Raw genomic sequence first — 24,166 nt, 5'->3', positions numbered from 1 at the left:
ATACCTCCTGCCCGAGTCTGCACACCCCATGGCTCTTGCTGCTGGGCTCTCTTCACCCAGTAGGTAGTCTTCTTGGATGGAGCACCAACATGATGGCCCACTCTTGGCTACTCTCCATAGAGTCCATGGGACATAGTGAAATGAGCCATCTTCCTCATGGAGACGGTAGGAGAGCGGGGGCTCCAGACAGCCTCTATCTGGTCCTGTCTCCCATTCGGGTCCCTCCCTCTCAAATACACCTGGATTGGTTGGGTCAGGAAGTCTGCTCATCCACAGGCATGCCCCTGAGGAATGCACCCTTTATCGTTTCTTGAAAACAGTTCCAATTCCCCATTTGCTTAGGAATCCTGTTAACTTGTTTTCGGGAAAGACACCTCACTGGGAGTCGTATTAAGGTCTGCCAGGCCAATGACTCACAATCCCGTTGGATTTCCCATCTCACCTGACATTTCACTGAAATAGAGTAGTGGGAAAAGTGGAGGGGTGGTAGGGGTCATGTTTGGAAACAGTAGAGCAGTCTGGCCTGGTTGCTCCCTACATCTGAGCACAGAGGAATCCATCCTGGGACTTCCTCTGTCACCGTCCCTTCATCTTGCGGCTTCCTCTTTCTTAGATTGAATCTTCTCCATGAGGAAGCACACCCTTTAGTGGTGTCTAAGGAGGGTACAGAGGGGCATAGTTTTAGGTAGTGGTATACCTAAAAATGTTTTTATTTAACCCTCATATTTTATGGTTTGGATGGATGTAAAAATATAGGTTGAAAATAATCTTCCACTCAGAATTTCTCTACTTTTTATTTTTGTCTTTTTATTTTTATAAAGGAAAACATCAAATGGACTGATAATATAAACCATCAGGACCCTGATCCAACTGTGTATCCCTCTCCCCATTTTAGCTGTTTCTTTGGCATTGACCATCGACTGCACATTTTTAAATACTATGTGCATGGTGGTAACTCTTGGTTCATCAGCTTTCTCTTATTGTCGTCTTATTTTCGGTTTGTTTGTTTTCATGGCAGGTTCTAAAATTTCTGCTTTTGGAAATCCTAAATATATACCAAAAAAAGAGAGAATGGTATAATGGACTCCCACATATACCCACCCAGCTTTGACAATTATCAACTCATAGACCATCTCTTTTCTTTATTTTTTCGATTTCTCTTTTTTTCCTTCCCTTTAAATATTGCATCTGGTTATTTCATGACTGATTCCTCCAAACCATCCTCCTCCAAGTGGTTCGTCTTTAAATCTCCCACTATTTCTTCCTGATAAGGGTCAGATTAGTTACAGCCTCTGTTCTCTTGGAGTCCTCTAACATCCTAAAGCGGGAAATTCTCTCTAGGGTAGTTCCAAAAGCTACTTGGTGGTCTGTGGTCAGTCGAATTGTTTTCCCAGAATGTAACGGACTTAAATGCCCCATCATAACTAGATGTAACTGAAAGCTTTGGCGAGTTGACCAAAAAAGATTTCCTTGACCTCTTCTTCATGTATATGCCTATAAATAGGCTCCACCAAGATGCTGCCCTCCACGCGAATCTCTTTCGCCTTAGCACTGTCTGGTTGACGGCTTCAGGTTTCCTGGGGGACTTGATTCACTGGATCATGGTGTCATCCACGCCCATGCAGAGCCTTCCTGCCAAGATAGTAGAATGTGAGAATGTGCAAGATTGTCTCCCCAGCAAGGAAAGAACTGAATTTCTCATTAACTTGAAATAATTTTTATGACCATCAAATTGTTCAAGTCTGGTCTTTTCAGAAAGTTAGAGGGAAGGGAAGGGGAAAATAAAAGAAATGATGACTTCTCTTTAATAAATGCTGTCTTTTTGCACAATGTTTTAAACAATTTTTTTTCTTTTCAGGAAAGGGAGGACACTGGTAAAACAAAACCTTTGTCTGTTGGTGGTCTGCTCCACATGCACGTCTTCCAGACAATGTGACCCATTTTCCATCTTTTTCTTTCTATACTTACTCTGAGAGGGTTAGTTTTACTGTGCCATGATTCAAATTTTCTTAAAGTATTTTAAACTCTCAAAAGCACGTGTAGAGATTATTATCACTTCCTGTTTTATCCAGGCTCCTCATAATCTTTGGTAACTGTATTTCACCAGTTCTGTTTACTCTGAGCCAGAGGGCACAGCCTCACCCTTTGAGTACCAATAAAGGCTACGAGAAAGCCAACGATCTAGACCCAGATAGCTGCACAGTCTGAACACAGCGTTCCAGCCTGACGGTGAAGACAATAAATGGCACCTAAATTTAGGCAAAAAAAAAAAAAGTCCTAGAGTTGTTGAAAGAAAGGTGCAGTAAGAAAGAGTAAGACTTTTAATCTTATGGAAGCAAAAATTAAATATACTTCTACTACACAAATTTGGAACATATTTGAAAGAGCAATTGACATATGTTTCTATACAAATTTGTTGATCTGTGTTATCCTATTATATTTATTTGGTGCTCCATTTGGTCATAACATTGTGAGAGTATCATTTGCTTAATTTGAAAAGTGAGAACTGAGTGTTTTTAAAATAAGCAAGGAGAGAAGTGAAAAGATGTCTAAAGACCAGGATGTTCCTCATGCCGGTCTCACTCATTGTCAGGGGACTCATTGCTCCTGGGGTGGTGAGAGAATGGAACTAATCCGTAAAGTTAGCACATTTCTGCTTCTTAACATTTCCCGAATGCTTGACACTATAGGAAATACAATCGTAGTCTAACGTGCTTACGAAAGAGCAGCCCCCACAATAACTCAGTCACCAACCAATTTCCCCACGTATGAAGGTTTCAGTCACGGCACACATTCACATTTTTAGTGAATATTTAACTTTCATGCTCAATGTATAACAGTTACTTCTGAAAATTCATTGTAAGTAAGCAGATGAAAAGAGAAAAAGTTAATTTTTCCCAAAGGAATGTAAAAAGATCAGTTTATTTAGGAGGAGAAAGATAGCGCGTGATAAGTAGTGCCTTTCTTGGCGCTGTAGGCATTGCTGTTATCATCTGGGATTTTTTTTTCTGTAAACCTTGGTATAGATTATTATTTAAATAAAAGCAATGCCTTTTCAATATCTAAACTTGATTTTTCTTTTTGAAACATGGGTATTTATTGACCTGTTAAAGACTGAATGTTAACCTTATTCCAAATTTTGCTCAAGACACGCACACTAGTCCCACTTATTATTTTATGGACTTTTCCAAGCCAGGAGGAGACGGACCCTGGACCTTCCTTAGAATAGGAGGCAGACGGCACAGACAGTAAAGCATAGACTCTGCAGCGAAATCACCTCAGCTCGAGCCCCAGCCCCCCGTCTCGTGGTTGTGTAACTGGAGGCATGTGACGTGGGTTCTCTATCTCCAAGATTAATGTAAAATGGAGATAAGCATAGTCCCTCCCCATGGGGTTGTTGTGAGGATTAAGTGAGTGATTATGTGTAATATCACTCAGAACCATAACCGATTGTCATTCTTACTTAAGGGGAAACAGTGACTTGCCTGGATCATCACAAAGGTTGAGTTTGTCCTGTTGGATATGGCCAGACTATTGAAACTCCTTTCTGCTTCAAAAAGTAAGACATTTATTCCATAATTTGGCACAGGAACAAGTATAGTGGTGTCTGAAGTTCTGCTTCATCCTCCGATGTGGATAATAGCATTTGTCTTCAAGAAATTTTGCCCAGGTATCATAGGCAGGGATCTTGGAAAAACTAATTTATTGATGAGAAGTGACTGTGTCTTCTTAAGGAAAGTCCTTTGTAATTACTGATGCCATCTGACAGGGCTGAAATTCTTTTCCTTTTAAAGAAGTTTGAGACACCAGATGAAAGATATTAAAAAGTTATAAAGTAGATTTAGTGTTGAGTAGATTCCAACATTCTCCATTAATTGAGTAGTTTCAAATAGCTGAGATCCAGGCTTCCTTGCAGACAACAACTTGAGGGGGATGGAAGGGAGGAAACAGATCCTGGAAGGAACAGGACCAGGGAGACACATCCATCTACCGGAAAAGCCCACAGAAAGGGTGTCCAGCCAGACTCCAAATCTCTCATTTTTCCTTTAAGCCAGCTTCATCCCATCAACCTGTAGTTGATGTACTACTGGCAGATTATGAGACTGCAGAGCCTAATTTGTCAGAGGTCAAGTGGACCAAGAGGAAGAGCTGAACCTTCTTGGGGGTACCTGCAGCAGCATGGAAAGAGCGGCAGCTATTCACTGGGCGCTGTCTCTGAGCAAGGCACTCCAGTGAGGTCTCTCACACCTCCTCTTGCCCTGCACAGTTACCATCCTCCACTTCACAGTGAGGAACACGAGGCACCCAGAGGTGAACAACTTGCCCAATGTCACATGGTAAGTGGACCCTATGAGAGCAGAGCCCGTCCTCTTGACCACCATGCTTTCCTTCCTCCTCACTGCATGAAGGAAGCCTGCTCTTTTGTTCTTGCACTCTTCCCCCTCAATCTGGAAATTCCCAAGCACCACGACTGAATTGCAAGAAATGAACCTGATTTGACAGACAAGGTCACTGCCTTCTAGGACAACTAAATCTCAGACAGACAACACTGACATGAGCAGGATGCATGAGGACCCCCAAACATAAGAACCCAAATTAAAGAAACACCTCACCTCAGGGCCCGAGTTCTCTCATCTACAAAATGAAAGTGTTGGGACATAGGAGGGTATTCTACCGATTCACTCACTCACTCATAAACAAGCGTGCCTTGAGGACCTTTCATGGGCCAGGCCCTGGAGATGCCACTGCTACCTCAAGGAGCCCACAGTCACAGGATGCATGTATGGTAACAGATACTATGCGCTGTAGATAATGCTGGCTTTTCATTTGCTAACTCCACGACTATTTGTTAAGTTTCTGCTATGTTTCAGTCTCTGTTCCAGGCACAAGAGATAAATCAATGAGCAAAACAAAGTCCTACCTGCATGGAAATTATTTCTACTAGTGTCTAGATACCCAGGGCCAGGGTACGTCCTCAGTAAATGCATGCTGAATGAATGGATGGAGCTTGGTGATAACACGGTCCTTTTACGTGCTCTTACACTTACATTGCCTCTATTTAATTAAGTTCTCTTTTGTGTAAAATTCCATTTGAGTCTTCTCACAATTAACCCCACACAGTCCAGTGGTTCCAGTTGAGCTAATCCTCTCTCCATCCCTGTCCCAAGGTCCCAAGGATGGACACCTGCCCCAAGCTGGACCAGTCAGAATATCCGATCCCCTCGGCCACACTGAATGTCGTGGCCCAAGTCAGACTAACCAGAGTCTTTGCTGGGAATGGTGTTGAGGATATGGGAAAGCATGTTTTCTTTCTCTGCTTTGTAATAGTAGGCGTTCCTGAAGACAGATCGCTGCCCACCATGCCTCCCACCATGAGCCACTTAAAAGAGCCAATAAATTCCTTCTCTGGGCTTCAACAACTTGACTTGGGTTTTGTCACTTGCAGCCCCAAGTTCCTGCCATGTACAGCTATGGAGAGGCAGAGCCAAGGCCTGAAGCCAGGTCTACGAATCTACGTTTAGTGCTTTTTTGGCTAGATTTACCAGCATTTAAACCTAAGCTAGTATGTACTTGCTTCTGTTGGGAATCTTGTTTACAGATAACAGAGCCACACTATTACCCCAAATTCTGAATCAATAATAATTGCTAACATACATGTTGAGGATTGTTCTTTGCATCACATGGTGAAGTAACACACTTTGTGGGAGGCACTGCTGCCTGACCCTCTACGTTTTCCTTCTTTGCTAACAGAATCTTGATTTTGTTCAGGTATCCGGCACCCAGTAAGTGAACGTTAATTACTGTAGGGAAATTTCATTTCCCTTGCTACTGATCTGTTCAGGCGTGGGTAGTCATGCAATGCTGGCCCGTGATATTTAAGGGAACGTCTGCTGGGGACTTTAGGATGCAGTTCACCCCATAAAAAGGGGCCCAATGAGGACTTCCAGTCTAGGCAAGATGATGTAGACCCATTTCTCCCTGCTGCTCCCTGCGAAGCACAACTGTAAACCCTGGAAATAATGTAACAGGAACTGAAGGAGAGCTCTAGAAGGTGGAAAGAGGGAAGTCACCTGGTTAGGGACCCCAGGACCTAGGGACAAAGTGATAGCAAGGCATCCTACAACCCACCATTCAACAGAGGAAGGCAACCAAGGCCGAGCATTTTCTTACCCCAACCTAGTAGCAGAAAGCGACCCAGGGAGGTCCATTCCTCCCCTAGATTGGTGGAATCCGAGGACCAACACCAGACATGCCCAGCAACACACACCAGGGAGAGGGGCCACTCAAAACCTTGGTGATAATAAGTGACCAGAGCAAGTACTCACCTTCTCCAGCAGGCCTGAGACTCACCTCCTGCCCAGAGACACAGGACAGCTGGTGGCAAAGGCAAGAGAACCTGCTGCAACAAACACCGAGCCCAGGAAGCCTCTTCACCCCCATGAGCTGGAGACTCCTGCCCCCACCTAGGGGGCCCAGGGCCCAGTGTGGGGAAACTCCTGCCTCCCCAGGCAGTAGCAACAGAAACCACTGGGAGCCTCACAGCACAGGAAAAACCAACAGACCATAGTAACACCACAAAGTCTGTGAAGATTAAATTGTCATTAGAACCACAGCCTACAAAAGAAGACCAGGACCTGTGTGCTTAAACCTAAACAGGGTGCCCACCTGCTAAAATAAAAGATTTAATAAGGACCCAGGGTTTCCTAATACAATAGTTAAAATTTTCAGGATACAAGATCACCTGTCATACTAAGAGTATGGAAAATCACAATGTGAATAACACCAGTCAACTGAAGTTGACATGGAGATGAATCAAGATATCAAATTATCTGGAAGCCACCATAAAACAGTTTCAATAAGCAATTAAAAATTCTCTTAAAACAAATGGAAAAATAGAAAATCTCAATCCCAAAACAGAAGTTATAAAAAAGAACAAAATGGAAATTATAGAACTGAAAAATACAATAAAAAAATTTAAAATGATGATGGGCTCAATAGTGAGTGAAGATGACAGAGGACAGTATAGAGCAAAGTTGAGGACTGAGTAGGCCAATTTACCCAACGTGAGCAGAAGAGAGAAAACAGAATGAAAAAAAGGAACAGCCAGTGGGACAATAACAAAAGATCCAACATTCGTGCTATTGGAGTCCCAAAGAAAGGATAAAAACTGGAGCTGAAAGGATGTTCAAAGAAATGATGGCTGAAACTTCCAAAGTGTGATGAAAGACATAAATCAACAGATTCAAGAGGTTGAGCAAACCCCACATGGGGTAAACCCCAAGAAATCCAAGACAGGACACCATAATTACACTTCTGAAGACTCAAGACAAACAAAAATCTTGAGAGCAGCCTGAAAGAAAGGACACATTCACTGCAAGTGAGCACCAATTCGAATGACAGCAGGTTTCTCATCTGAAACCATGAGGCCAGAAAGAAGTGGTATGTTCTTCTGGTGCTGAAAGACAAGAAGTGTCAACTGCAAATCCTATATTCTGTGAAACTATCCTTCGGGAATGAAGGGGAAATAGAAGCATTCTCAGATGAAGGAAAACCAAAAGAATTTGTCATTAGAGATCTACCTTAATGAATGGCTAAAGGAAGTTCTTTAAACAGAAAGAAAATGATAAAATAAAAATCCTTGTAGCATTAGGAAGGAAGGAAAATAATGAAAAGAACAGAAGCAAGGACATACGATAGATTATCCTCCTCACTCATTTTGTAAATCATATTTCCTAATTAAAAACTCTAATACAATCTGATATGTATGACAATGACATTTAAAAGTGAGGAAGGTAAAGGGACCTAATGGAAGCGAGTTTTCACCTTTTACTCAAAGTGATAAAAGCTTAATACCAATACACTCTAAGTCACAAATGTATTGTAATACCCAGAGTGACCACTAAGAAAATTATATAAAGAGATACACTCAAAAACACTATAAATAAATCAAGACGGAATATCCCAGGGACATGAATCCACACCATGGAATGCTACTCAGCAGTAAGAAGGAATGAACTATTCATTTACACAACTTGGATGAGTCTTAAGGGAATTATGCTGAGCAAAAAAAGCTAATCCCAAAAGATTACATACTGCATGATTCCACTTATATAACATTCTTGAAATGACAAAATTAGAGAAGTGGAGAACAGGTTAGTGGTTTCCAGGGGTTTGGGATGGACGAGTTACAAGAAAAGTTAGGTGGGTTATAAAAGGGGAACGTGAGAGGTCCTTTGGTGTTGGAATTGTCCTGTATCTTGATGAGCCTTACAAGTGATAAAGTCGCACAGAGCTAAACACACACACACACACACACACACACACACACAAATGAGTACAAATAAAACTGGGGAGGTTGGGATGCTATGGGCGGATTGCATCAATGTCAGTATCCAGTTTGTAATCTTGTGCTAGAGTTTTGAAAGATGTTACCATTGGGAGAAACTAGGTAATGGGTACCTGAGATCTTTCTGTATTACTTCTCATAACTGCATGTGGATCTATAATTATCTCAAAATAAAACATTTAATTAAAAACGGGGCTGCCCAGGGTCGAGTCGCACCCATTCTTGCCTTGGGATGTTGTGTGGGAGGATATGATATTGGAGCTGTTTACGACTGATGAAGGGAAGCCAGGTGGACTGGAGGAGGGATGATCCAGGATCTGGTATCACTGAGCCACGTGTTTAACCAACCATGGGCCCACCCTCTTCTCTCTCTTATTCTGTGGGATGACAATTTCTCATTGCGTAAGGCACTTATACCTGGGTACTCTGTTATTTGCAACTGAAATGGTGTAATTGACACAGGCTTGAAAATTCAAACTATCTCAGATAAAACAATTATTGGAATGGCTTGCCAGATAAAATATAGGAATCAGTTACATTTAAATCTCAGAAAAGCAATGAATAATATTTATAATATGCCCAAATATTGCATGGGACATACTTTTACTGAAAATTATTTGTTATTTATTTGAAATTTAAATGTAACTGGATGTCCTGTATTTTTATTTGCTAAATCTGGCAACCCTATATTGGAATGGGAACGGATGTATACGGCAACTGAAAATTAGTATTTTTATGTGCCTCATTCGATTCAACTCCCAATGAAGGGGTTGAAATTCAGGATTTATCATTTAAGAAAAATATATTTTAGGAGTAATAACGCCATATTTGTTGCATGCATAACAATGTTAAAAATGGGAGTCTCCTTATCTCAGTTTCAGCCAAGCCCTCGAGATAAGAGGTGTCAGCTCCACACCACCCCCGCCCCCTGCATCCCACACAGGGCGCAAGACCTATAGGGGGCTTTCAAAGGAGGCGCTAAAAGTCAACTCATGATTCTTGCCCCTCATCAACCTTCTTGGCAAAAGCTACAAATTCACTCTGAAGCCAGCACAAACTGGGGCAAGAGAGACTCCTTCATAGTACATTGGTACATTATCCTTTGGGACTAGGCACTTTAATTTCTGAAATAAGGCTGTTCCTACTTTGCAAAGTGACCAGAAGTCTTTGTATAATTCAAGAGTGATTGGAAAAGTTACGAGGACCAGCCTGAGACTTCATGCAAGGTGGCGGGAAAGAAGTAACTCACAAAGCAGATTCCGAGGCATGTGAGGGGTAAAGAGGATGGCTGCTTTCTGCTTGTGGCATGAGTGTCCTGCTCCTCAGGGTGGTACTGTGTGTCCTCTGGACACTGGGCACGAGTCCAAGTCCTTGACAAATACTAGTGCATTCAGTGCTCTCGACAGCCCAGTGAGGTACCTATTATTATCATCTCCACTTTACTGGAAAGGAAACGTAGGCCCGTAAAGTGGAGCAGGTCACTCGGGATTACACATCTACTATGAGGCAATGCCAAGGTCTGAATTCACACATTCTGGCTCCAGGACCACCACTTGTAACCATTATGCTATACTACCTCTCTCATTAAGTGGAGCAAATGCAACCAAAATTACTTTAAACGCTTTACATTTTCTATACCCCAATAATTTCATCATCATGACCACCACAACCCCACCACCCTCACCATCATCATCAATTCATTAATTCTATATCCCCATCAAGCACGTCCTGTGTGCCAACATACTCGGCACTGTTTTGTATCACAAGAATCGATGACTCTTGAAATAATAGCGCACAAAATAGGGATCATCATTTACTGAGTGCATGATGTGTACCGTACTAAATGTTTTACTTATCTCATTTAATCCTCTCAACAAACTCATGAGAATGACTTCTTCCACAGATAAGTGAATGCAGTTAGGAGAGAATAAATTATCCATGGCTAGTAAGAAAAAGATTCACTTTCAGATCTGCTGCCTGGCCTTGGCCATCACAGCATGTGGCCTCCCTGACAGGGTTTCCTCTCTCCAGGTAGAGAGCTGGGCTAATGGACTCAGCTGGGCAAGAGAACACTCCCCCCGGGCCACTGCGGCAATTGCTGACACTCTCCTGCATTCCAGCCTTTCCTTCTGATATTTCCATTTGTTGGGGGATGACATTTCAATGTTTGTAATTTATAGTGCAAATATGCTTTACCTTGCTCCCTACAAAATACTTACATCAAAATTAGGATTGCCAGCTAGCAGACTCAATAGGCGGGCACGCATCTTTCTAATATTTGGACAGTGTTAAGGAGGTCTGCAAATTTGGAAAATGCTATAATTGTTACCAGGCAGTCAGTGTGCCCCTCCTGATGCATTGTGGGTCAGGGAGAGCACGGTGTTTTGTAACCATGGAAACAGAGTTTGAGAAGCCTGAGAGCAAACCTCCAGCATCCAGATTATCCTTCAAAGATGGCAAAGGAAAGAAAAGCTCTAAAATCACCCAATGCATTGGAACTAGTTCTAAAATATCTACACCTTAATGAAACCAATTATTCTGGCTGACCTGGGAGACAGGGAGAGTGGTAGCCTACAGAAGTGTCTAATGAAGTCAGCCACCAGTCCCTAAGAGAAGCTGGAGCAACAGGAAGTGTTCCCCCCACCCTCTCACCCCCGCCCCCGACTCCTGCACTCGCTCTTTCTCTGTCTTTCCAGGAGGCATACACCATTCGAGAACTCCATAGAGAAGACTCTGCCATCTTCAGCAGCCCCACCCCTTACAGTCCTCCCCCCATTGGAGAACACGTACCGCTAACTTGGGCATCTCCAGCCAGCCGACACGTCATCAAGATGGGTAAGGCCAAGGGCCTTCTCTCGAAAACGGAATCCTTCCTTCTCATGTTGGCATCTTCCTGGGGATTCCTGGGGTTGTTATTGAGGGTTTGGTTTCCAATTATGGTGAATCCAACAGAGCCTGTGAATCCTTTCCAGCCTCTGTGCCTTAGGGAAGCAGGGCGGGGGTAACATCTACCTTGTGTCTGTTTCCAAAAATAACTTGGAAATGGCACATTTTGTATTAGCTTTTGCAGACTTCCCAAGGCTGAGGGAGCCATGGCCCTCATTGCTGCGTTATTGATGGTGGTCTTAGAGAGAGATGGATCATGTCATCACTATCCTCTCACAGCCTCATCCGTTACATTGACTTAGCTGTATGTCCATCAAGGTAAGAACTTTGGGGCAAGAGATAGTTTCTTCACAGCACATCTTATTAGGTGACTTGGATTAAGTGGCTTGGGGTGCGGGATGCCCAGACCTACCACATCTCTGTCGGTGCTGAGGAGATGTCAGGGAATAAGTGGGCAGGAAGCTGAGAGGAAGGAAATGAGGGAACAAACCCACCTTTCCTCTTGCCCCCACCCTGGTCTGGTTCTGCACACCCTCTTCATGGATGGTGGCAGCCAGACCTGACCTGCGCTCCTCCTGAGCACACGGCGTGAGTGCTGATTGAATGAGAGCGTCGCTGAGGAAATAGCCTGTAAGGCAGCAATTATTGTTCATTTGTTGCTATGGTGTTTCTGTGGCCTGTTTGGATCCATGAATGTCTTGATTATTTTCAGTACCCACTTATAGAACATTCTCTTCATCACAAAGTGCTTTGAAACCATCTTCACAGGTCGCTCCTCAGAACAGACCCGCGTTAGTAACGGCACTGCCACTTCACAAATGAGCACGTGAAGTGGGGTGTTGTTTTAACAACAAAATCAAGGAAGGTAAAAGAAAAGATGTACAATAAATGACATTATCATTCTAATAAAGGAAATTCGGCTTTAGGTTAAATTATGTTTGACATAAATTGATGTTTTTATGTCAAAGGACATGACGATATCACTGAGGCGTTGACATCTAGCTGGTGTCACAGTTGGGAGGAAATATTATTTGAGAAACAAAGTTACTATTTTCAAAGGGAGCGAGGCCTAATGGGCCGAAGGAGGAGCCTGGCAATAACCGGCTCTCGAATCTCTGCTTCACAAAGAATCTATGTAGAAAATTACCCAATTCACAGTTCAATCTTTTATGTATTGGATCCCATAATCAGAGACTGTTTACAACTTATGAATAATAACACATAACAATTGTTATGTATGTACAGGTAATATTAAAATAATGTGAGCAATAAAAAAAGAGAAAATAATATCCTCTTGTGGGTAAGCAGGTCACGGTGTACTCACGCAATGGAATTCTACGTCTCGGTGAAAATGAATAACACAGAGCTACATGCATCGACACCCACGGATGCATCCCAAACGTAAACTTAACAGAAAAGGGGACTGCCGAGAATGTTATACCTCTTATGGAGACTTCAAAAATGTGCAAGACTAGGCAATGCATGGTTCAAGGATACATAGCTACAAGGGAACATTATAAAGGAATTAAGTGATAACGAACACAGCATTGGGATATGGGAACCTCGTGGAGAAGGGGGATGATGTCAGGGAAGAGCAGACAGCACGGGCTCCAGCAGCTGTGGTCCGGTTCCAGGGCTCAAGCGGGAGGGCTGGTCCTGGGCGTTTGTGATATTACTCCTTGTACCTCATGCATACTTGTCAATATCTTCTTTCACATTGATGAGCCACAGTAATGGCCATCAGTTTGGTTTTGTTTTCTTCCCTACCTGTGAACCTTGATTTTTCCCATTGTCCACGCTGGGCTGACCCAGCACTTGTTCGTGCCAAGCAGGGGCGTTGCCTCGGGGCTGTCCCGGCCCACCATCTGCACAGAAAATAAGTTGCTTGGGTCAGAGGACGTGCTCTCTACTGTTTTGTGTAATGGGATATAAATGATCTCAAACTCCAATGATTACAATCAATAATAATGAGTATAACTAAGACCAGTGGCTGGATTCTCAATATGTGGGTTTCTATCTAAAAAAAGCAATTGTAAACCAGGATGATGATGAAGATTTTTAAAATTTTCAACAGAATGTGTTGGCAAAATCCTACAAAATAAAGTAGACGATCAGTTTTCACTTTCTTCTTTTATATGATTTCCCTGGAACACGAGATCCTGTGAGAAAGAGTGTCCGACAGTTTCCGCTGTCCTCTGACCGAAAGAAAGGAACTGGGGCAGAGGGAGCTGGGGAGGCTTATTTAAGGTCACAAAACACTCAGTGTCCCCAGGGGCTCAGTGTAGGCCCCGACTCACAGGTAAGTGGCCAGTCCACCATCAGGAGCCTCAGCTTTCTGCCCTCCTCCGATACATTACTACTGAGAGGAGGAACGGATCAAGTCTGGCGATCAGTTCTAATGCAATCAGCACGGATTTGGGAGGAAACAGTGCTCTGACTGAGGACTCGGGAGGCTGCCGGGAACTCGAGAGTGCTGGAAGGTCAAGGAGCAGGAAGCAGCAGCATTCTGTGTTTGCATGGAAAGTCTGGCCGGGATTCTAGCACAGGACAACAACAGTGACTGTGAACAGATTCAAGTGTCACTTCCCGTCGAAGAGTCAAGGACCCAGGTGGGAGCATCCAGAAGGGCCTGAGTAGGTGCAGCACCCAAGCTCAGACAGCCAAGGGGTAGAGAGAGGGAGCATCCTTGCCGTTCAGCTTTGGTAGGGGACCGCTGCACACATCATGCCACGAGTATGGCTCACCTCGGGGATTCTGCCAAGATACAGGGAATGACAAATGCCCACTGATCTATTCCTTCAACGTCAACAGATTTACACACACACACTTTTCTTCCCTGACATTCGTTTCCAACGATAACAAACCAGTTCTCTTTAACACAGTGCCACTCTCCTTATTTCAAACAAAAAAATGCACTCACTCCCTCAACAACCGCGACAACTCAACACCTCAATGGTTACAACTGCCTCTGCCCTCAACGCCAGGGTGTCCCCATCCTCAAGTACCACTCTTGTGCGGTCTTGCTATTCTGAAAACTGCGAGATAAATTACGGTCAGCTACCAACAAACTGTGTATGATAGTGAGGGAGAAGAGAGAGAGGAATGGAAATGGAAATTAATTAACTCATAAATATGTATATGACACAGCAAGGAATGAAATACCGGTGGAGGCCACAGTCATGATTTCTGCAGCTGCTCAGGAGGCCAAAGCTGATATTTATGACTTCTTTCTACCATCGTGTTTGGTTTGCCTTTGGCCAACATCTCAAATGGCTTGAGGTCCTTATACATGAGGGCTTCCAAGTGTTTATTCTTGAGGAACCTGAGAGCTTGCCAGTCCTAACTGTAGAGGATTGTATTAGTCAGGGCTTTCCAGAGAAACAGAGCCAATAGGATGTGCATATACGTGGAAAGAGATTTATTTTAAGGAATTGGCCCATGCAACTGTGGCAGCTGGCAAGTCCAAAGTCTGCAGCGTGGACCATCAGGCTAGAGACCCAGGGAAGAGCTGATGTTTTGGTTCAAGCCCAAATGCCATCTGCTGCAGGAATCCCTCTTCCAACGGGGAGGTCAGGTTTGTTTCAATCATGTCTTCAACTGATTGGATGAGGGCCCCCCCCCCCCACCCACACTGTGGAAGGTAATCTGCTTTACTCAAAGTCCACTGCTTTAAATGTTAAGCTCATCCAAAAATACCCTCACAGAAACATCCAGAATAATGTTTGACCACATATCTGGGCACCACGGCCCAGCCAAGTTGAAGCCAAATTAACCATAATTGCTCTTTGATCAAATTTTACCACTGGACTTGTTGATATAACGAGACACCTCTCAGGCTCCCTTCCCTAGGCCCCCTTCCATCTCTCTTCTGTCCTCATAACCCCATTTCTCTTATCAGTTGCCCCCGTCAACAACTATTTCTCCCTTTTTCCTGTTTGTCTCAGTGACACAAGAAACCTGAAACGGCCAGCTGGCAACCTCTGTTTCCAAACGAGAGAAACCATTGATTTGGCTGCATACTAAATCCCTAAACCAGGCGTGTTCAGAGTTCCAGGAATGAGAAGCAAAAACACAATAAAAAATAAATAAAACATGAGCGGCTCTGCATGGCTTTTTGATGTGTCACTGGCCAGGCTACAGACCCCGGTCACCCAGTCACTGACCTAGTGCAGCTGTGAAGGGATTTTACAGATGGAGTGAAAGCCACTGAAGAGCTGATCTCAAGTACGGACAATCATCCTGTATGACCTGGGTGGCCCTGAGAAAGGCCCTCAGCACAGAGCTGAGGTGTCCCTGGGGAGACGAGAAATTCCACACCATCCCACTGGGATCTTCCTTTTGCAAATAGCTACTTTCACCTAATGTTTCTGAGGGAGGGTTCAGTACTTCCTCCCTTTTGTGATGGAATAGTGTTCCAGTGTATGCATACACCACATTTTATTCATCTGTTCATCAGCTGGTGGGCGCTGGGCTGTGCCCTCTCTTGGGCTATTAGGAGTAATGCTACTATGAATATCCGTGAACAAGTCTTTGTGTGGACACGTCTTCAGTTCTCCTAGGTATATATCTAGGAGTTGGATTGCTGAGTCTTATTTTAACCGCTTGAGGTACTGTCAAACTGTTTTCCAAAGTAGCTGCCCAATGTTACATTCCCACCAGCAATGTCTAAGGGCTCCAGTTTCCCCACAGCCTCGCCAACATGTTATTATTTTGCTTTTTCAGTGTAGACATCTTTGTGGATGTGAAAGGGTATCTCATTGTGCCTTTGACTTCAATTCTCCTAATTACTAACGATGTGAGCATCCTTGCAGGCGCTTATTGACCAGCTGGATATCTTCTTTGAAAAAATATCTATCAGATCCTTTGCCCATATTTTAATTGGGTTCTTTGTCATTTTGTGGTTGAGTTATAAGAGTTCTTTGTATGTGCTGGATACCAGAACGTTATAAGATACATGATTTTAAAATATTTTCTCCCATTCTGTGGGTTGACTTTTCAATTTCTGGAGAGTGTCCTCTGAGGCACAAAAGTTTTTATTTTGATGAAGGCCAATTTATCTGTTTTTCCTCTGGTTGCTTGTGCTTTAAGTGTCATGTCTCAGAAACTACTGCCTAATCCAAGGTCATGAGGGTTGACACCTACATTCCCTGTTAAAAGTGTCATGGTCTTAACTCTTGTATTTTAGGTCCTTGACTCATTTTGAATTAATTTTTGTATACGGAATGAGGCCAGGGTCCAGATCCAAGCACCATTTGTTGAAAGGACTATCCTTTCCTCATTGAATTGTCTTAGTGCGCTTGCTAAAAATCCATTGACCTTAGATGTTTGGGGTTATGTCTGGACTCCAAGTCTATTCTGTTGATCACTGTAGCTTGGTAATAAGTCTTGAAATCACGAAGTGTGAGTGCTCCACCTTTGCTTTTCTTTGTCAAGATAGTTTTGGCTGTTTGGGGTCCCTTGCACTTCCACACGAATTTTAAGATAAGGTTGAGCCTCTTGGATAAGTTTGGATGTATTCAAATGATAACAGGGTCTCACAGGAGGTTGAAGGACAACACTTGTAAGATGTACAGGAACCAAGGCTGTTCTAGAAGGCCAGAGAAAAGGGACATGGGCTACCCTGGACATGGTTATGATGCTATCATGGCAGCATCTGTGAGCAAATTCTAATTGTCCCTAGGTTGTTGCTTCACTTTGTCCAGTTTCAACATCCTGGTGGATGTGTCCATACGGCTAAGTCTGGGTCCCCTGCCTAAGCTCTCGCTGTCTGGGAACAAGGAAGAAGTTTCGCTTTTCTCTTTGATGCTGGTGTTAGGAGATGGGACTCAACATCACATGACAGAGTCTCATTATATTTGTAAATAACATTCACTACATCGAAATAAGGGCAATTGTTTACCTTGTCCTTTCTCTAGACCAGAAACGCCTTAAAAGCAAAGACTATGCTTTATCCAACATTTTTATCTGTGGATTTTTCCTCTTAAAATAAATAAGTATTGAAACAAAAAGAGAATAATAACCCTCCCACAGCCAATGAGGCAGGCATGGTCACACTCATTCCCACGGGACAGGTGAGCAAAGTGGATCTTCAAGAGTAATTCGTTTGCTGAATTTCACATAAAAAGTAACCAACAAGGCTGGTAAATTCAGGTTACCAGAATCTAAACCCACACTCCCGGGCACTGCTGTACCAGACAGCAGGGAACTAGAGATTCACCTTCAGAGTCTGTATCAGTTTCCTAAAGCTGCTGTAACAAAGTAGCACAAACTGAGTGGTTAAAACGACAGAAATTTACTCTCTCACAGCTCTGGAGGTGAGAGTCTGAAATCAAGCTGGGGGCAGAATTGGTCCCATCTGAGGCTGTGAAGGGGCATCTGTGCCAGGCCTCTCTCCTGGCTTCTGTGTCTGCCAGTCCTGGGTGTCCCTTGGCTTGTAGACACGTCACCCATATCTGCCCCCATCGTCCCGTGGCCTTCTCTCCCTGGGTCTCTTCCTTTCTTCTTGTAAGATCACATTCGGAAGTTCTGGGTGGACATGAATTTGGGGGACAGCATTCAACCCAGTCCAGAGTCACACAGACCTGAACTGGGGTCTTGGCTCCTTACAGCCGTGTGACATCATAACCCTCATCCCCCTGGCAGCAGTATGACAGTTTGCCCCAGATGGTCCCTGTTGCTGTCATATAATTTTAATATTGTCCCCATTTATTCTCAAGCTATTTCCGTTTGAACAATTGATGACGCAGTCACTCCATGTGTAATGTGTGTGAATTCCCTAACGCACAGAAGGCCCTGAGTAAATGACAACTTCCATTATTAAAGGAAGCAGCGTTCAGGGATGGGGCCACATTTTTGGGTCAAGGCTTTCTGTAACTGGGAAGCGAAGGCTGAGGCCACAAACAGTTCATCAACGAAAGGGAAAGTATTACATTTCTCCGCGGCTCTCGGTCTGTGCTGTCCCGTAAGGTAACCACTGGCCACATGTAGCTATTTAGATTTAAATTCATTATAATTAAATAAAATGTACTGAGCCTTACTCGAGGCCCAGTAGCTGCCCGGCTGGCTCCGTCTGGGACAGTGCAGACACAGACCCTCCACGTCACCGCAGAAAGGCCGATGGGACAGGGCTCCCAGGGCTGTCTGTCAACCTTGGCTGCAGGGGAGGCCCAGGGGCACCTTCCGAATCCCAACGCCGGGGCACACCCTAGGCGGGTTTAATCACAACCTCTGGGGGTGGGCCCAGGACTGTCTCCAGATGAGCATGCACCGGGGTCACCCGGAGACCGTGAAAGCACAGATGGCTGGGCTCCACCCCCAGAATTTCAGACTCAGTAAGGCAGGGGCGAGATGCGAGAATCTGCCTTTCTAACAAGTCCCCAGGGAGCACACTTTGCAATCAAGGCCTTGGAAGGAAGGAATTCCGGGAGAACGCCTGCTGCCCACAGCCTGCTTGCCCACAAAGCGGGCACCTCGCCACCCTGTAGTGCGAATAGCAGCAGAGAGCAGGAGGCAAAGGCGTGTTCCCAACCCGTGCACTGTGGCCCCGGGGAGGATGGCTTCCGAAGGGCTCCAGAACGAGCCAAGGCAGAGACCGAGGTCCAGTCGAAAAGGAAATCTCCCTGTTTCTCTCACCTCCCTTCCATCACTTTTTTCTCTTCCATCCTTCCGAGCCCCTGAGGCTGCCGGGCCCATCGTTTCCTCTCTAGTCCAGCTTGGCTCCCGTGGTGAATGGGGACGAGCCTGCCTGCCCCTTCCAAACGCCCCTGCCACTCCTGGAGGCGACAGCCTTGTGCGAGGCTCCCAGTCCTGAAAGGCATCTAGTGTTCCTTGTCCACTGGTCCCCAGCAAAATCAAATTCATGGGTTCTACCCGTGAAGACAGTGGCCCCAGGCTTGAGCAGCCTGAAACTTGTGGAAGCCAGAGACCCATGCGCAACGTTTTAGGATCACACCTTTAGACCTATAAATGAAACAGGCCCCAAGGGGATGCAACCCCAACAGCCTGCAGCAGCGTCCATCTAAATGAGCCCTAGGCTTCTGCTCAAATCACTACATGGTTCTGTTCAGACGATTCTCCTACAATATTAACTGTCTGGACACACGAATCTCCTTCTTTCTTGTTCTTCTCTTCATCCCATTTCACTTTAATTTGGGGCCTCTCTTCATTCTAAATGAATAAAAGCATTTATAAGCTATGCTAGCCATTCCTCACTTAGCCAGGATTTTCCATTAAAAAAACACGAAGTTCTAAACTAGCCTCAATTTCTGTGCCTCAAAGAAATGAAGGATAATTGCTGATCTGAGATTCCTAATTTCACTAAACCCCAAATCTTAAATGTTATGTTGAGGCAAAAAAAAAAAAAAAATCTTCCCTATTTCTTAATATCTGTTTTTTTATTGGTATATTAGAATACAAAATGAATAAATCAAATTCTACCACAAACCAGAAGAAAAGTTACATCAAATCATTGGGAATAATGTGTTAAGATAGAATGCAATGCTCCTGCAGACCCTGAAAACACTCACCAGCCAGGGATCAGCCCATTTGTCCTGTTCCAACGACCTCCATCATAACAAACTGTGAAAAATATAAAAAACAAAACGTACAAAAATGAAACAAAGCAGTGCTTCGGATTTCCCAACAGATGTGCACGTCAATGGATTCTTCTCGAAAGTTAGCCTCGAACTAAATTTATTTCATAGAGTAATATGAAATATTTACAATGGCTCCCACATCTCCCAGGGGTTTCAGTTTCAGATCAGACGCTGCCTTTCCACGCACTCGAGGTCAAGCAGGAAGAGATTCCTTTCACCCTGGAAAGGAATCCAGGGATTCTGAGCATATTCCAGTTCATCTTTCATTTCGAAGCACTCCTCAGACATTTATGAACACAATCCCCTAATTTGGCAAAGAACCAGACCCCCAGCGAAGTCTTCCGGCCCTGCAGTAACAAAGCCAGCAGGTCAGCACCCAGGCCAGGGCTGGGGGCGGGCTCCCCGGGCCTTGGACCACCCTCCTGCCCCAAGCTTCAGCTCTTCAGTGAGGAAGTTAAAGAGAAGAACAGGAAAATATTCAAAATGCAATCACAGGGTGTCCATGCGTCAAGGACAGACCTTTGTTCTGTCGCTTTACAAACTTCGAACGTGGGCTCTTCTTCCTGAGACCACTGCTGTACTTTGTTCTTCTGGAAGAAAAAAAAAAGCTTTAAGTGCCTTAAAATGAGGCTTTCACCTGATACTAATTCTCTTCTTAGTTATAAAGGCTATTGTTTGTTTGAACAAAGAGGAATAGGAGCTGTTAGCCCCTGTTGACATTGTAGGAATGAGGGCACGGGGGAGGGAGAAAACCTCCTTCATTAACGAGCCAGGACACTGATCGTCAGGAAACGGCCAGAAGCACCGAAAACGGAAGAGGACAGCATATTTTTATATTCTTTCCATGCAAGCAAGACACTACACTTATCATCCATTAAATACCACTGACATACTCTAGATTGCTCTAGGCTTAGTTTAAAATTTAGACTACACAAGCAGTTGGAGTCGGATTTAAAAAAAAAAAAAAAAAATACAAGCCACCCTAGAATCCTGGATCAGGCCTGTGCCGTGACACCACGATCCTGCAGTCACTGAGGGCGTCCACGCAGAACACACAGGGCAGCCCACCATATTTGTCACGTGGGGGTCTCAGTTCACGCAAAAAATTCCTGGCCTTTTCGGACGTGGCAGCCTCTTACACAAAATAGGCTTTCAATAAATATTTATAGAAGAAATGACTGAATGAGTTTCACTTGGATTAAGTATGACTGGTCTGCGTGATTCACTTTCATTTCGGCGGTTTGCAGTCTGGCTGAAAGTGTTCCTCCGAAACCTCAGAGCAGAAAAGTTTCCTCTGCTTCGAGCTGCCTGCAGACGCCTCCGGTCTGAGCCCGCGGCCGAATTACGCAGTCACTCCCAGCCTTTCAGGCAGAATATTTTTATTAAAGAAAATCAAGCCGTCTGCAGAACACGCTATCATGCGACAGGCTTTCTCCTGCCACCTACTAATTTGACATCAGACCTGATCACGTGTCTGTTTCAAACTCAGAGCACAAGTGACATAGTTTTTTTTTTAATCTTTGGGGAACAAACCCAAAAACAGAAGACAAGGAAGAGTAACAATGTAGATTAAATACGAGGTAGGGTCCAGGCTTTTAACAGGATTGTTTTTAACTTAACAGATAATCAAATCATTAAATGAAGGCGTAATTTGTCAGCCAGAGTTTACTCTATTGTTCCCTGAACCAGCAAGGGAGGGAGGGGGTTGGACTAATTCAATTCACGTGGGGATCGGTGTTTACCATCTAGGAGTCCTAATGAAAAGACACACAATTTTCGAACTGGAAAAATAAATAATAATGCATATCGCCACTGAAGCCGCAGTAACCTTGCTGTATTTCTCTCTCAAATAGAACAAGCTACATTTCAAAGGACCTTTTCCTTCCATGTGGAAGTATTTCTTTGCTAGCTCCTGAGGAGCTGCCAGGAAGTACCAAAGCGTCGCATGTTTAGAGTTTCAGAGGCAAATTGCTTCTGCACACGTTGTCTTGAGTCAATGGATTCTGCTGTGTTCTCTCTCTCTACGTCATGACTTCATTAATCTTTTTTTTTTTTTAATATGAGACTTTCATTTATTGCTTCTAGAAAGCCAGGTGCATTGCAGTGGAGCTCTTCGGCAGAATCTATGTTTCGTGTGGATATTTACTGTTTCATTGTTGAGCCCCCGGATGTGTTGGGCGCTGGCAGGCGGCTGCAGAGAGGAAGGGTGGCCTGCCCAGGGACCCGGGAGTCGTGGGTCCCAGGCCCACCTCTTCGGGGCCACCTTGAGCTGGGAGGAAGTCGGATTTTCCATGACACACACGGACTTAAATCCTTCAGCGAATGAGAAATCCCCTGGGTGAGCGCAAACTTCCACGTTGCCAGCCAGAAAAAGAAAGTTCCCAGGATTTTCGTTCCCGAAGCTCTGAGCTAACAGCGTTTGCACAAAGCCGGGCAGGACGCAGAGGGCGCGGCGAGGGGCGGGCTCTCACCGGTGCCTGTTTTGCATCGGTTTACAGATGTGCTTAGGTTGCATTTAGACGTTGTATTTTTAAAAGTTAAATTTTGGCGTTTTGCATTTAATCCCGACTAAAGCTCTTTGGTCTGTTGACTTAAAAGGTCTTCAGATTGCCAAGACTTTGCAGCTTGGATAACATCTTTGGAAAGGTTAAACGAGTCAATCGTCTAAAGCTTTAGTCGGCACAGGCACGTGATGCTCTGCCCTGCTGGAAAAGCAGGGGGAACACCGAGATCTCCCCGCAAACCCTGTGCTTCCGCCGGCCTCTGGGCTCGCGGGGAATCCCGCCGCTGCAGGGAAGGCACTTCCATTAGGCGTTTCACTTCGTCCGAGGGAGGCCGGACGACCTCTGTCGGTATGGCCGCGGCCTTCCAAGAAATTCGAGCAAGATCGGGAGGAGGAGACGAGCAGCAGGCCTGGAGACCTGTCGGCAGGGGGCGCGCCGGCCCCCAGCAGAGACAAAGGCCAGACGCGCACCGCGCGGACGGGGGTCGGCCCTCGGGGTCTGGGGGAGTCAGAGGGGGCGCAGCAGGGCAAGAGGAGGGTCCCCCGCCGCCCCCGCCCAGCCTACAGCCGCGCAGCGTGCTCGCCCTTCTTGGGAGAGAGGAGCGGGAGCGTTGCTAAGATGGTTCCCATTTTCTGCGTCGTCGCAGGACTCTGTCCCCGTGTCCACAGGCTGCTCTCCTCCCCGCACCGGCACCCGCGTGGGTTCAAACGGTGGCGGGCGGCCCCGGGCCCTCGGACCTCCCCCGGCCGGCGTTCTCATCCCCCTCTGCCCCCACAGTCCCAGAGCCGTCCTCGCCTTGTACTAACCCCCCGCCCCCGCCCCCGCCCCCGCCCGGCCCGGCTCCGCGCGGTGACCTCATTCCCACCGCTCCGAGCGAGTGGGGTGAGCCCGTGGCCGAGGCCGGAGAGCGGAGCTTCCCTCTGCCCCCAGGAACGTGCAGCACGGGCGGGACGCGCAGGCTGTTCGGTTTTGTTGTAAGAAACACCGTGTATTTTTTTCTAGCACAGGCCACACTCCACCACACTCGAGTACAGAATATTAATTTTTTTTTTACTGCGCTCTCACTTGCCGTCAAGGCTTTCTTCCTCCTTAGCATCAGGTAAGGACACAGCCAGGCACGGCAGGCACGGAGCCGCCGCCTCTGTCTTCGCCCAGATCGCAGCAGCCCGCTGCCTCGATGGTCTGAGGCTGCTGTCAGATGCGAGCGCGAGTTGGGTCAAAACGACTGGAAGCCCAGCCGAGTGAGGTGGGGGGATCTGGTTCCCCTGCACAGAGGGAGTCCCCAGGTGGAAGCCAGCTTCCCTCCAATAGGGCCGAGACGGGGGGAAGCGCTTCTGCCACGCGGCCACACCTGTGCCCACTGGGTGGCCCCCAGCAAAGCTGCAGTCTCAGACTCCTGGTCCCTTTCTCATACTGCCCCAAACGCTGGGGGGATTTAATCCAAATTTCACTTTCCCTGGCCACGCAGTCAGGTCTTTCCTAACATTTAAAGGGTTAGATGGGGGGAAAATAAAATCAAAACCAAGTTTTGGAATTAAATTTCCTCTGTATCTTCAATACGTTATGACAGAAATCCAGAAGGAGAAAAAATAATCAGGAGCAAACTTCTGTGGTGCTTTCCCACGTGCCCCAGTGAAGCCCGGCTTCCTCCTCCTCCCCACCAGAGCCGGGAAAGATCTGAATACTGCGATTATGACATACTGCAGTGGATACATTTTCTTTTTTTAAGATAAAAGTTTTATTTCAGAGAGAAGCACAAAGCCCTCACTGTCATGAACAAGCCTGGGCCTCGCCGGGACTCAAGGACCTTCCAGAAGGAAACAAAAGGCATTAGC

General features: G+C 45.4%; 2 long non-coding RNA genes across 5 annotated transcripts; one reads left to right on the top strand and one right to left on the bottom strand.

Moving 5' to 3' along the window:
- Positions 1 to 769: 769 nt before the first annotated feature.
- On the bottom strand, positions 770 to 23,861 carry LOC138925448 (uncharacterized). Of its 4 annotated transcripts, none has more exons than XR_011441631.1 (3): positions 19,759 to 23,861; positions 11,138 to 13,098; positions 770 to 1,632 (listed from the first exon to the last, which is right to left on the bottom strand). It is a non-coding gene; the product is annotated as an uncharacterized lncRNA (long non-coding RNA). The 4 variants fall into 4 exon arrangements; XR_011441630.1 differs by lacking the exon at positions 11,138 to 13,098 and having other exon boundaries at positions 19,759 to 19,810; positions 20,347 to 23,861; XR_011441632.1 differs by lacking the exon at positions 11,138 to 13,098 and having other exon boundaries at positions 19,759 to 20,417; positions 20,809 to 23,861.
- On the top strand, positions 10,748 to 15,323 carry LOC111774771 (uncharacterized). The gene is made up of 3 exons (XR_002810038.2): positions 10,748 to 11,182; positions 11,409 to 11,551; positions 15,178 to 15,323. It is a non-coding gene; the product is annotated as an uncharacterized lncRNA (long non-coding RNA).
- Positions 23,862 to 24,166: the final 305 nt, after the last annotated feature.

The sequence above is a fragment of the Equus caballus genome, chromosome 8 (assembly GCF_041296265.1).
Source record: "Equus caballus isolate H_3958 breed thoroughbred chromosome 8, TB-T2T, whole genome shotgun sequence".
NCBI classification, from domain to species: domain Eukaryota; kingdom Metazoa; phylum Chordata; class Mammalia; order Perissodactyla; family Equidae; genus Equus; species Equus caballus.
The sequence above is the reverse complement of the archived record's forward strand: the minus strand, read 5'-3'. Positions and strand labels throughout refer to the sequence as shown.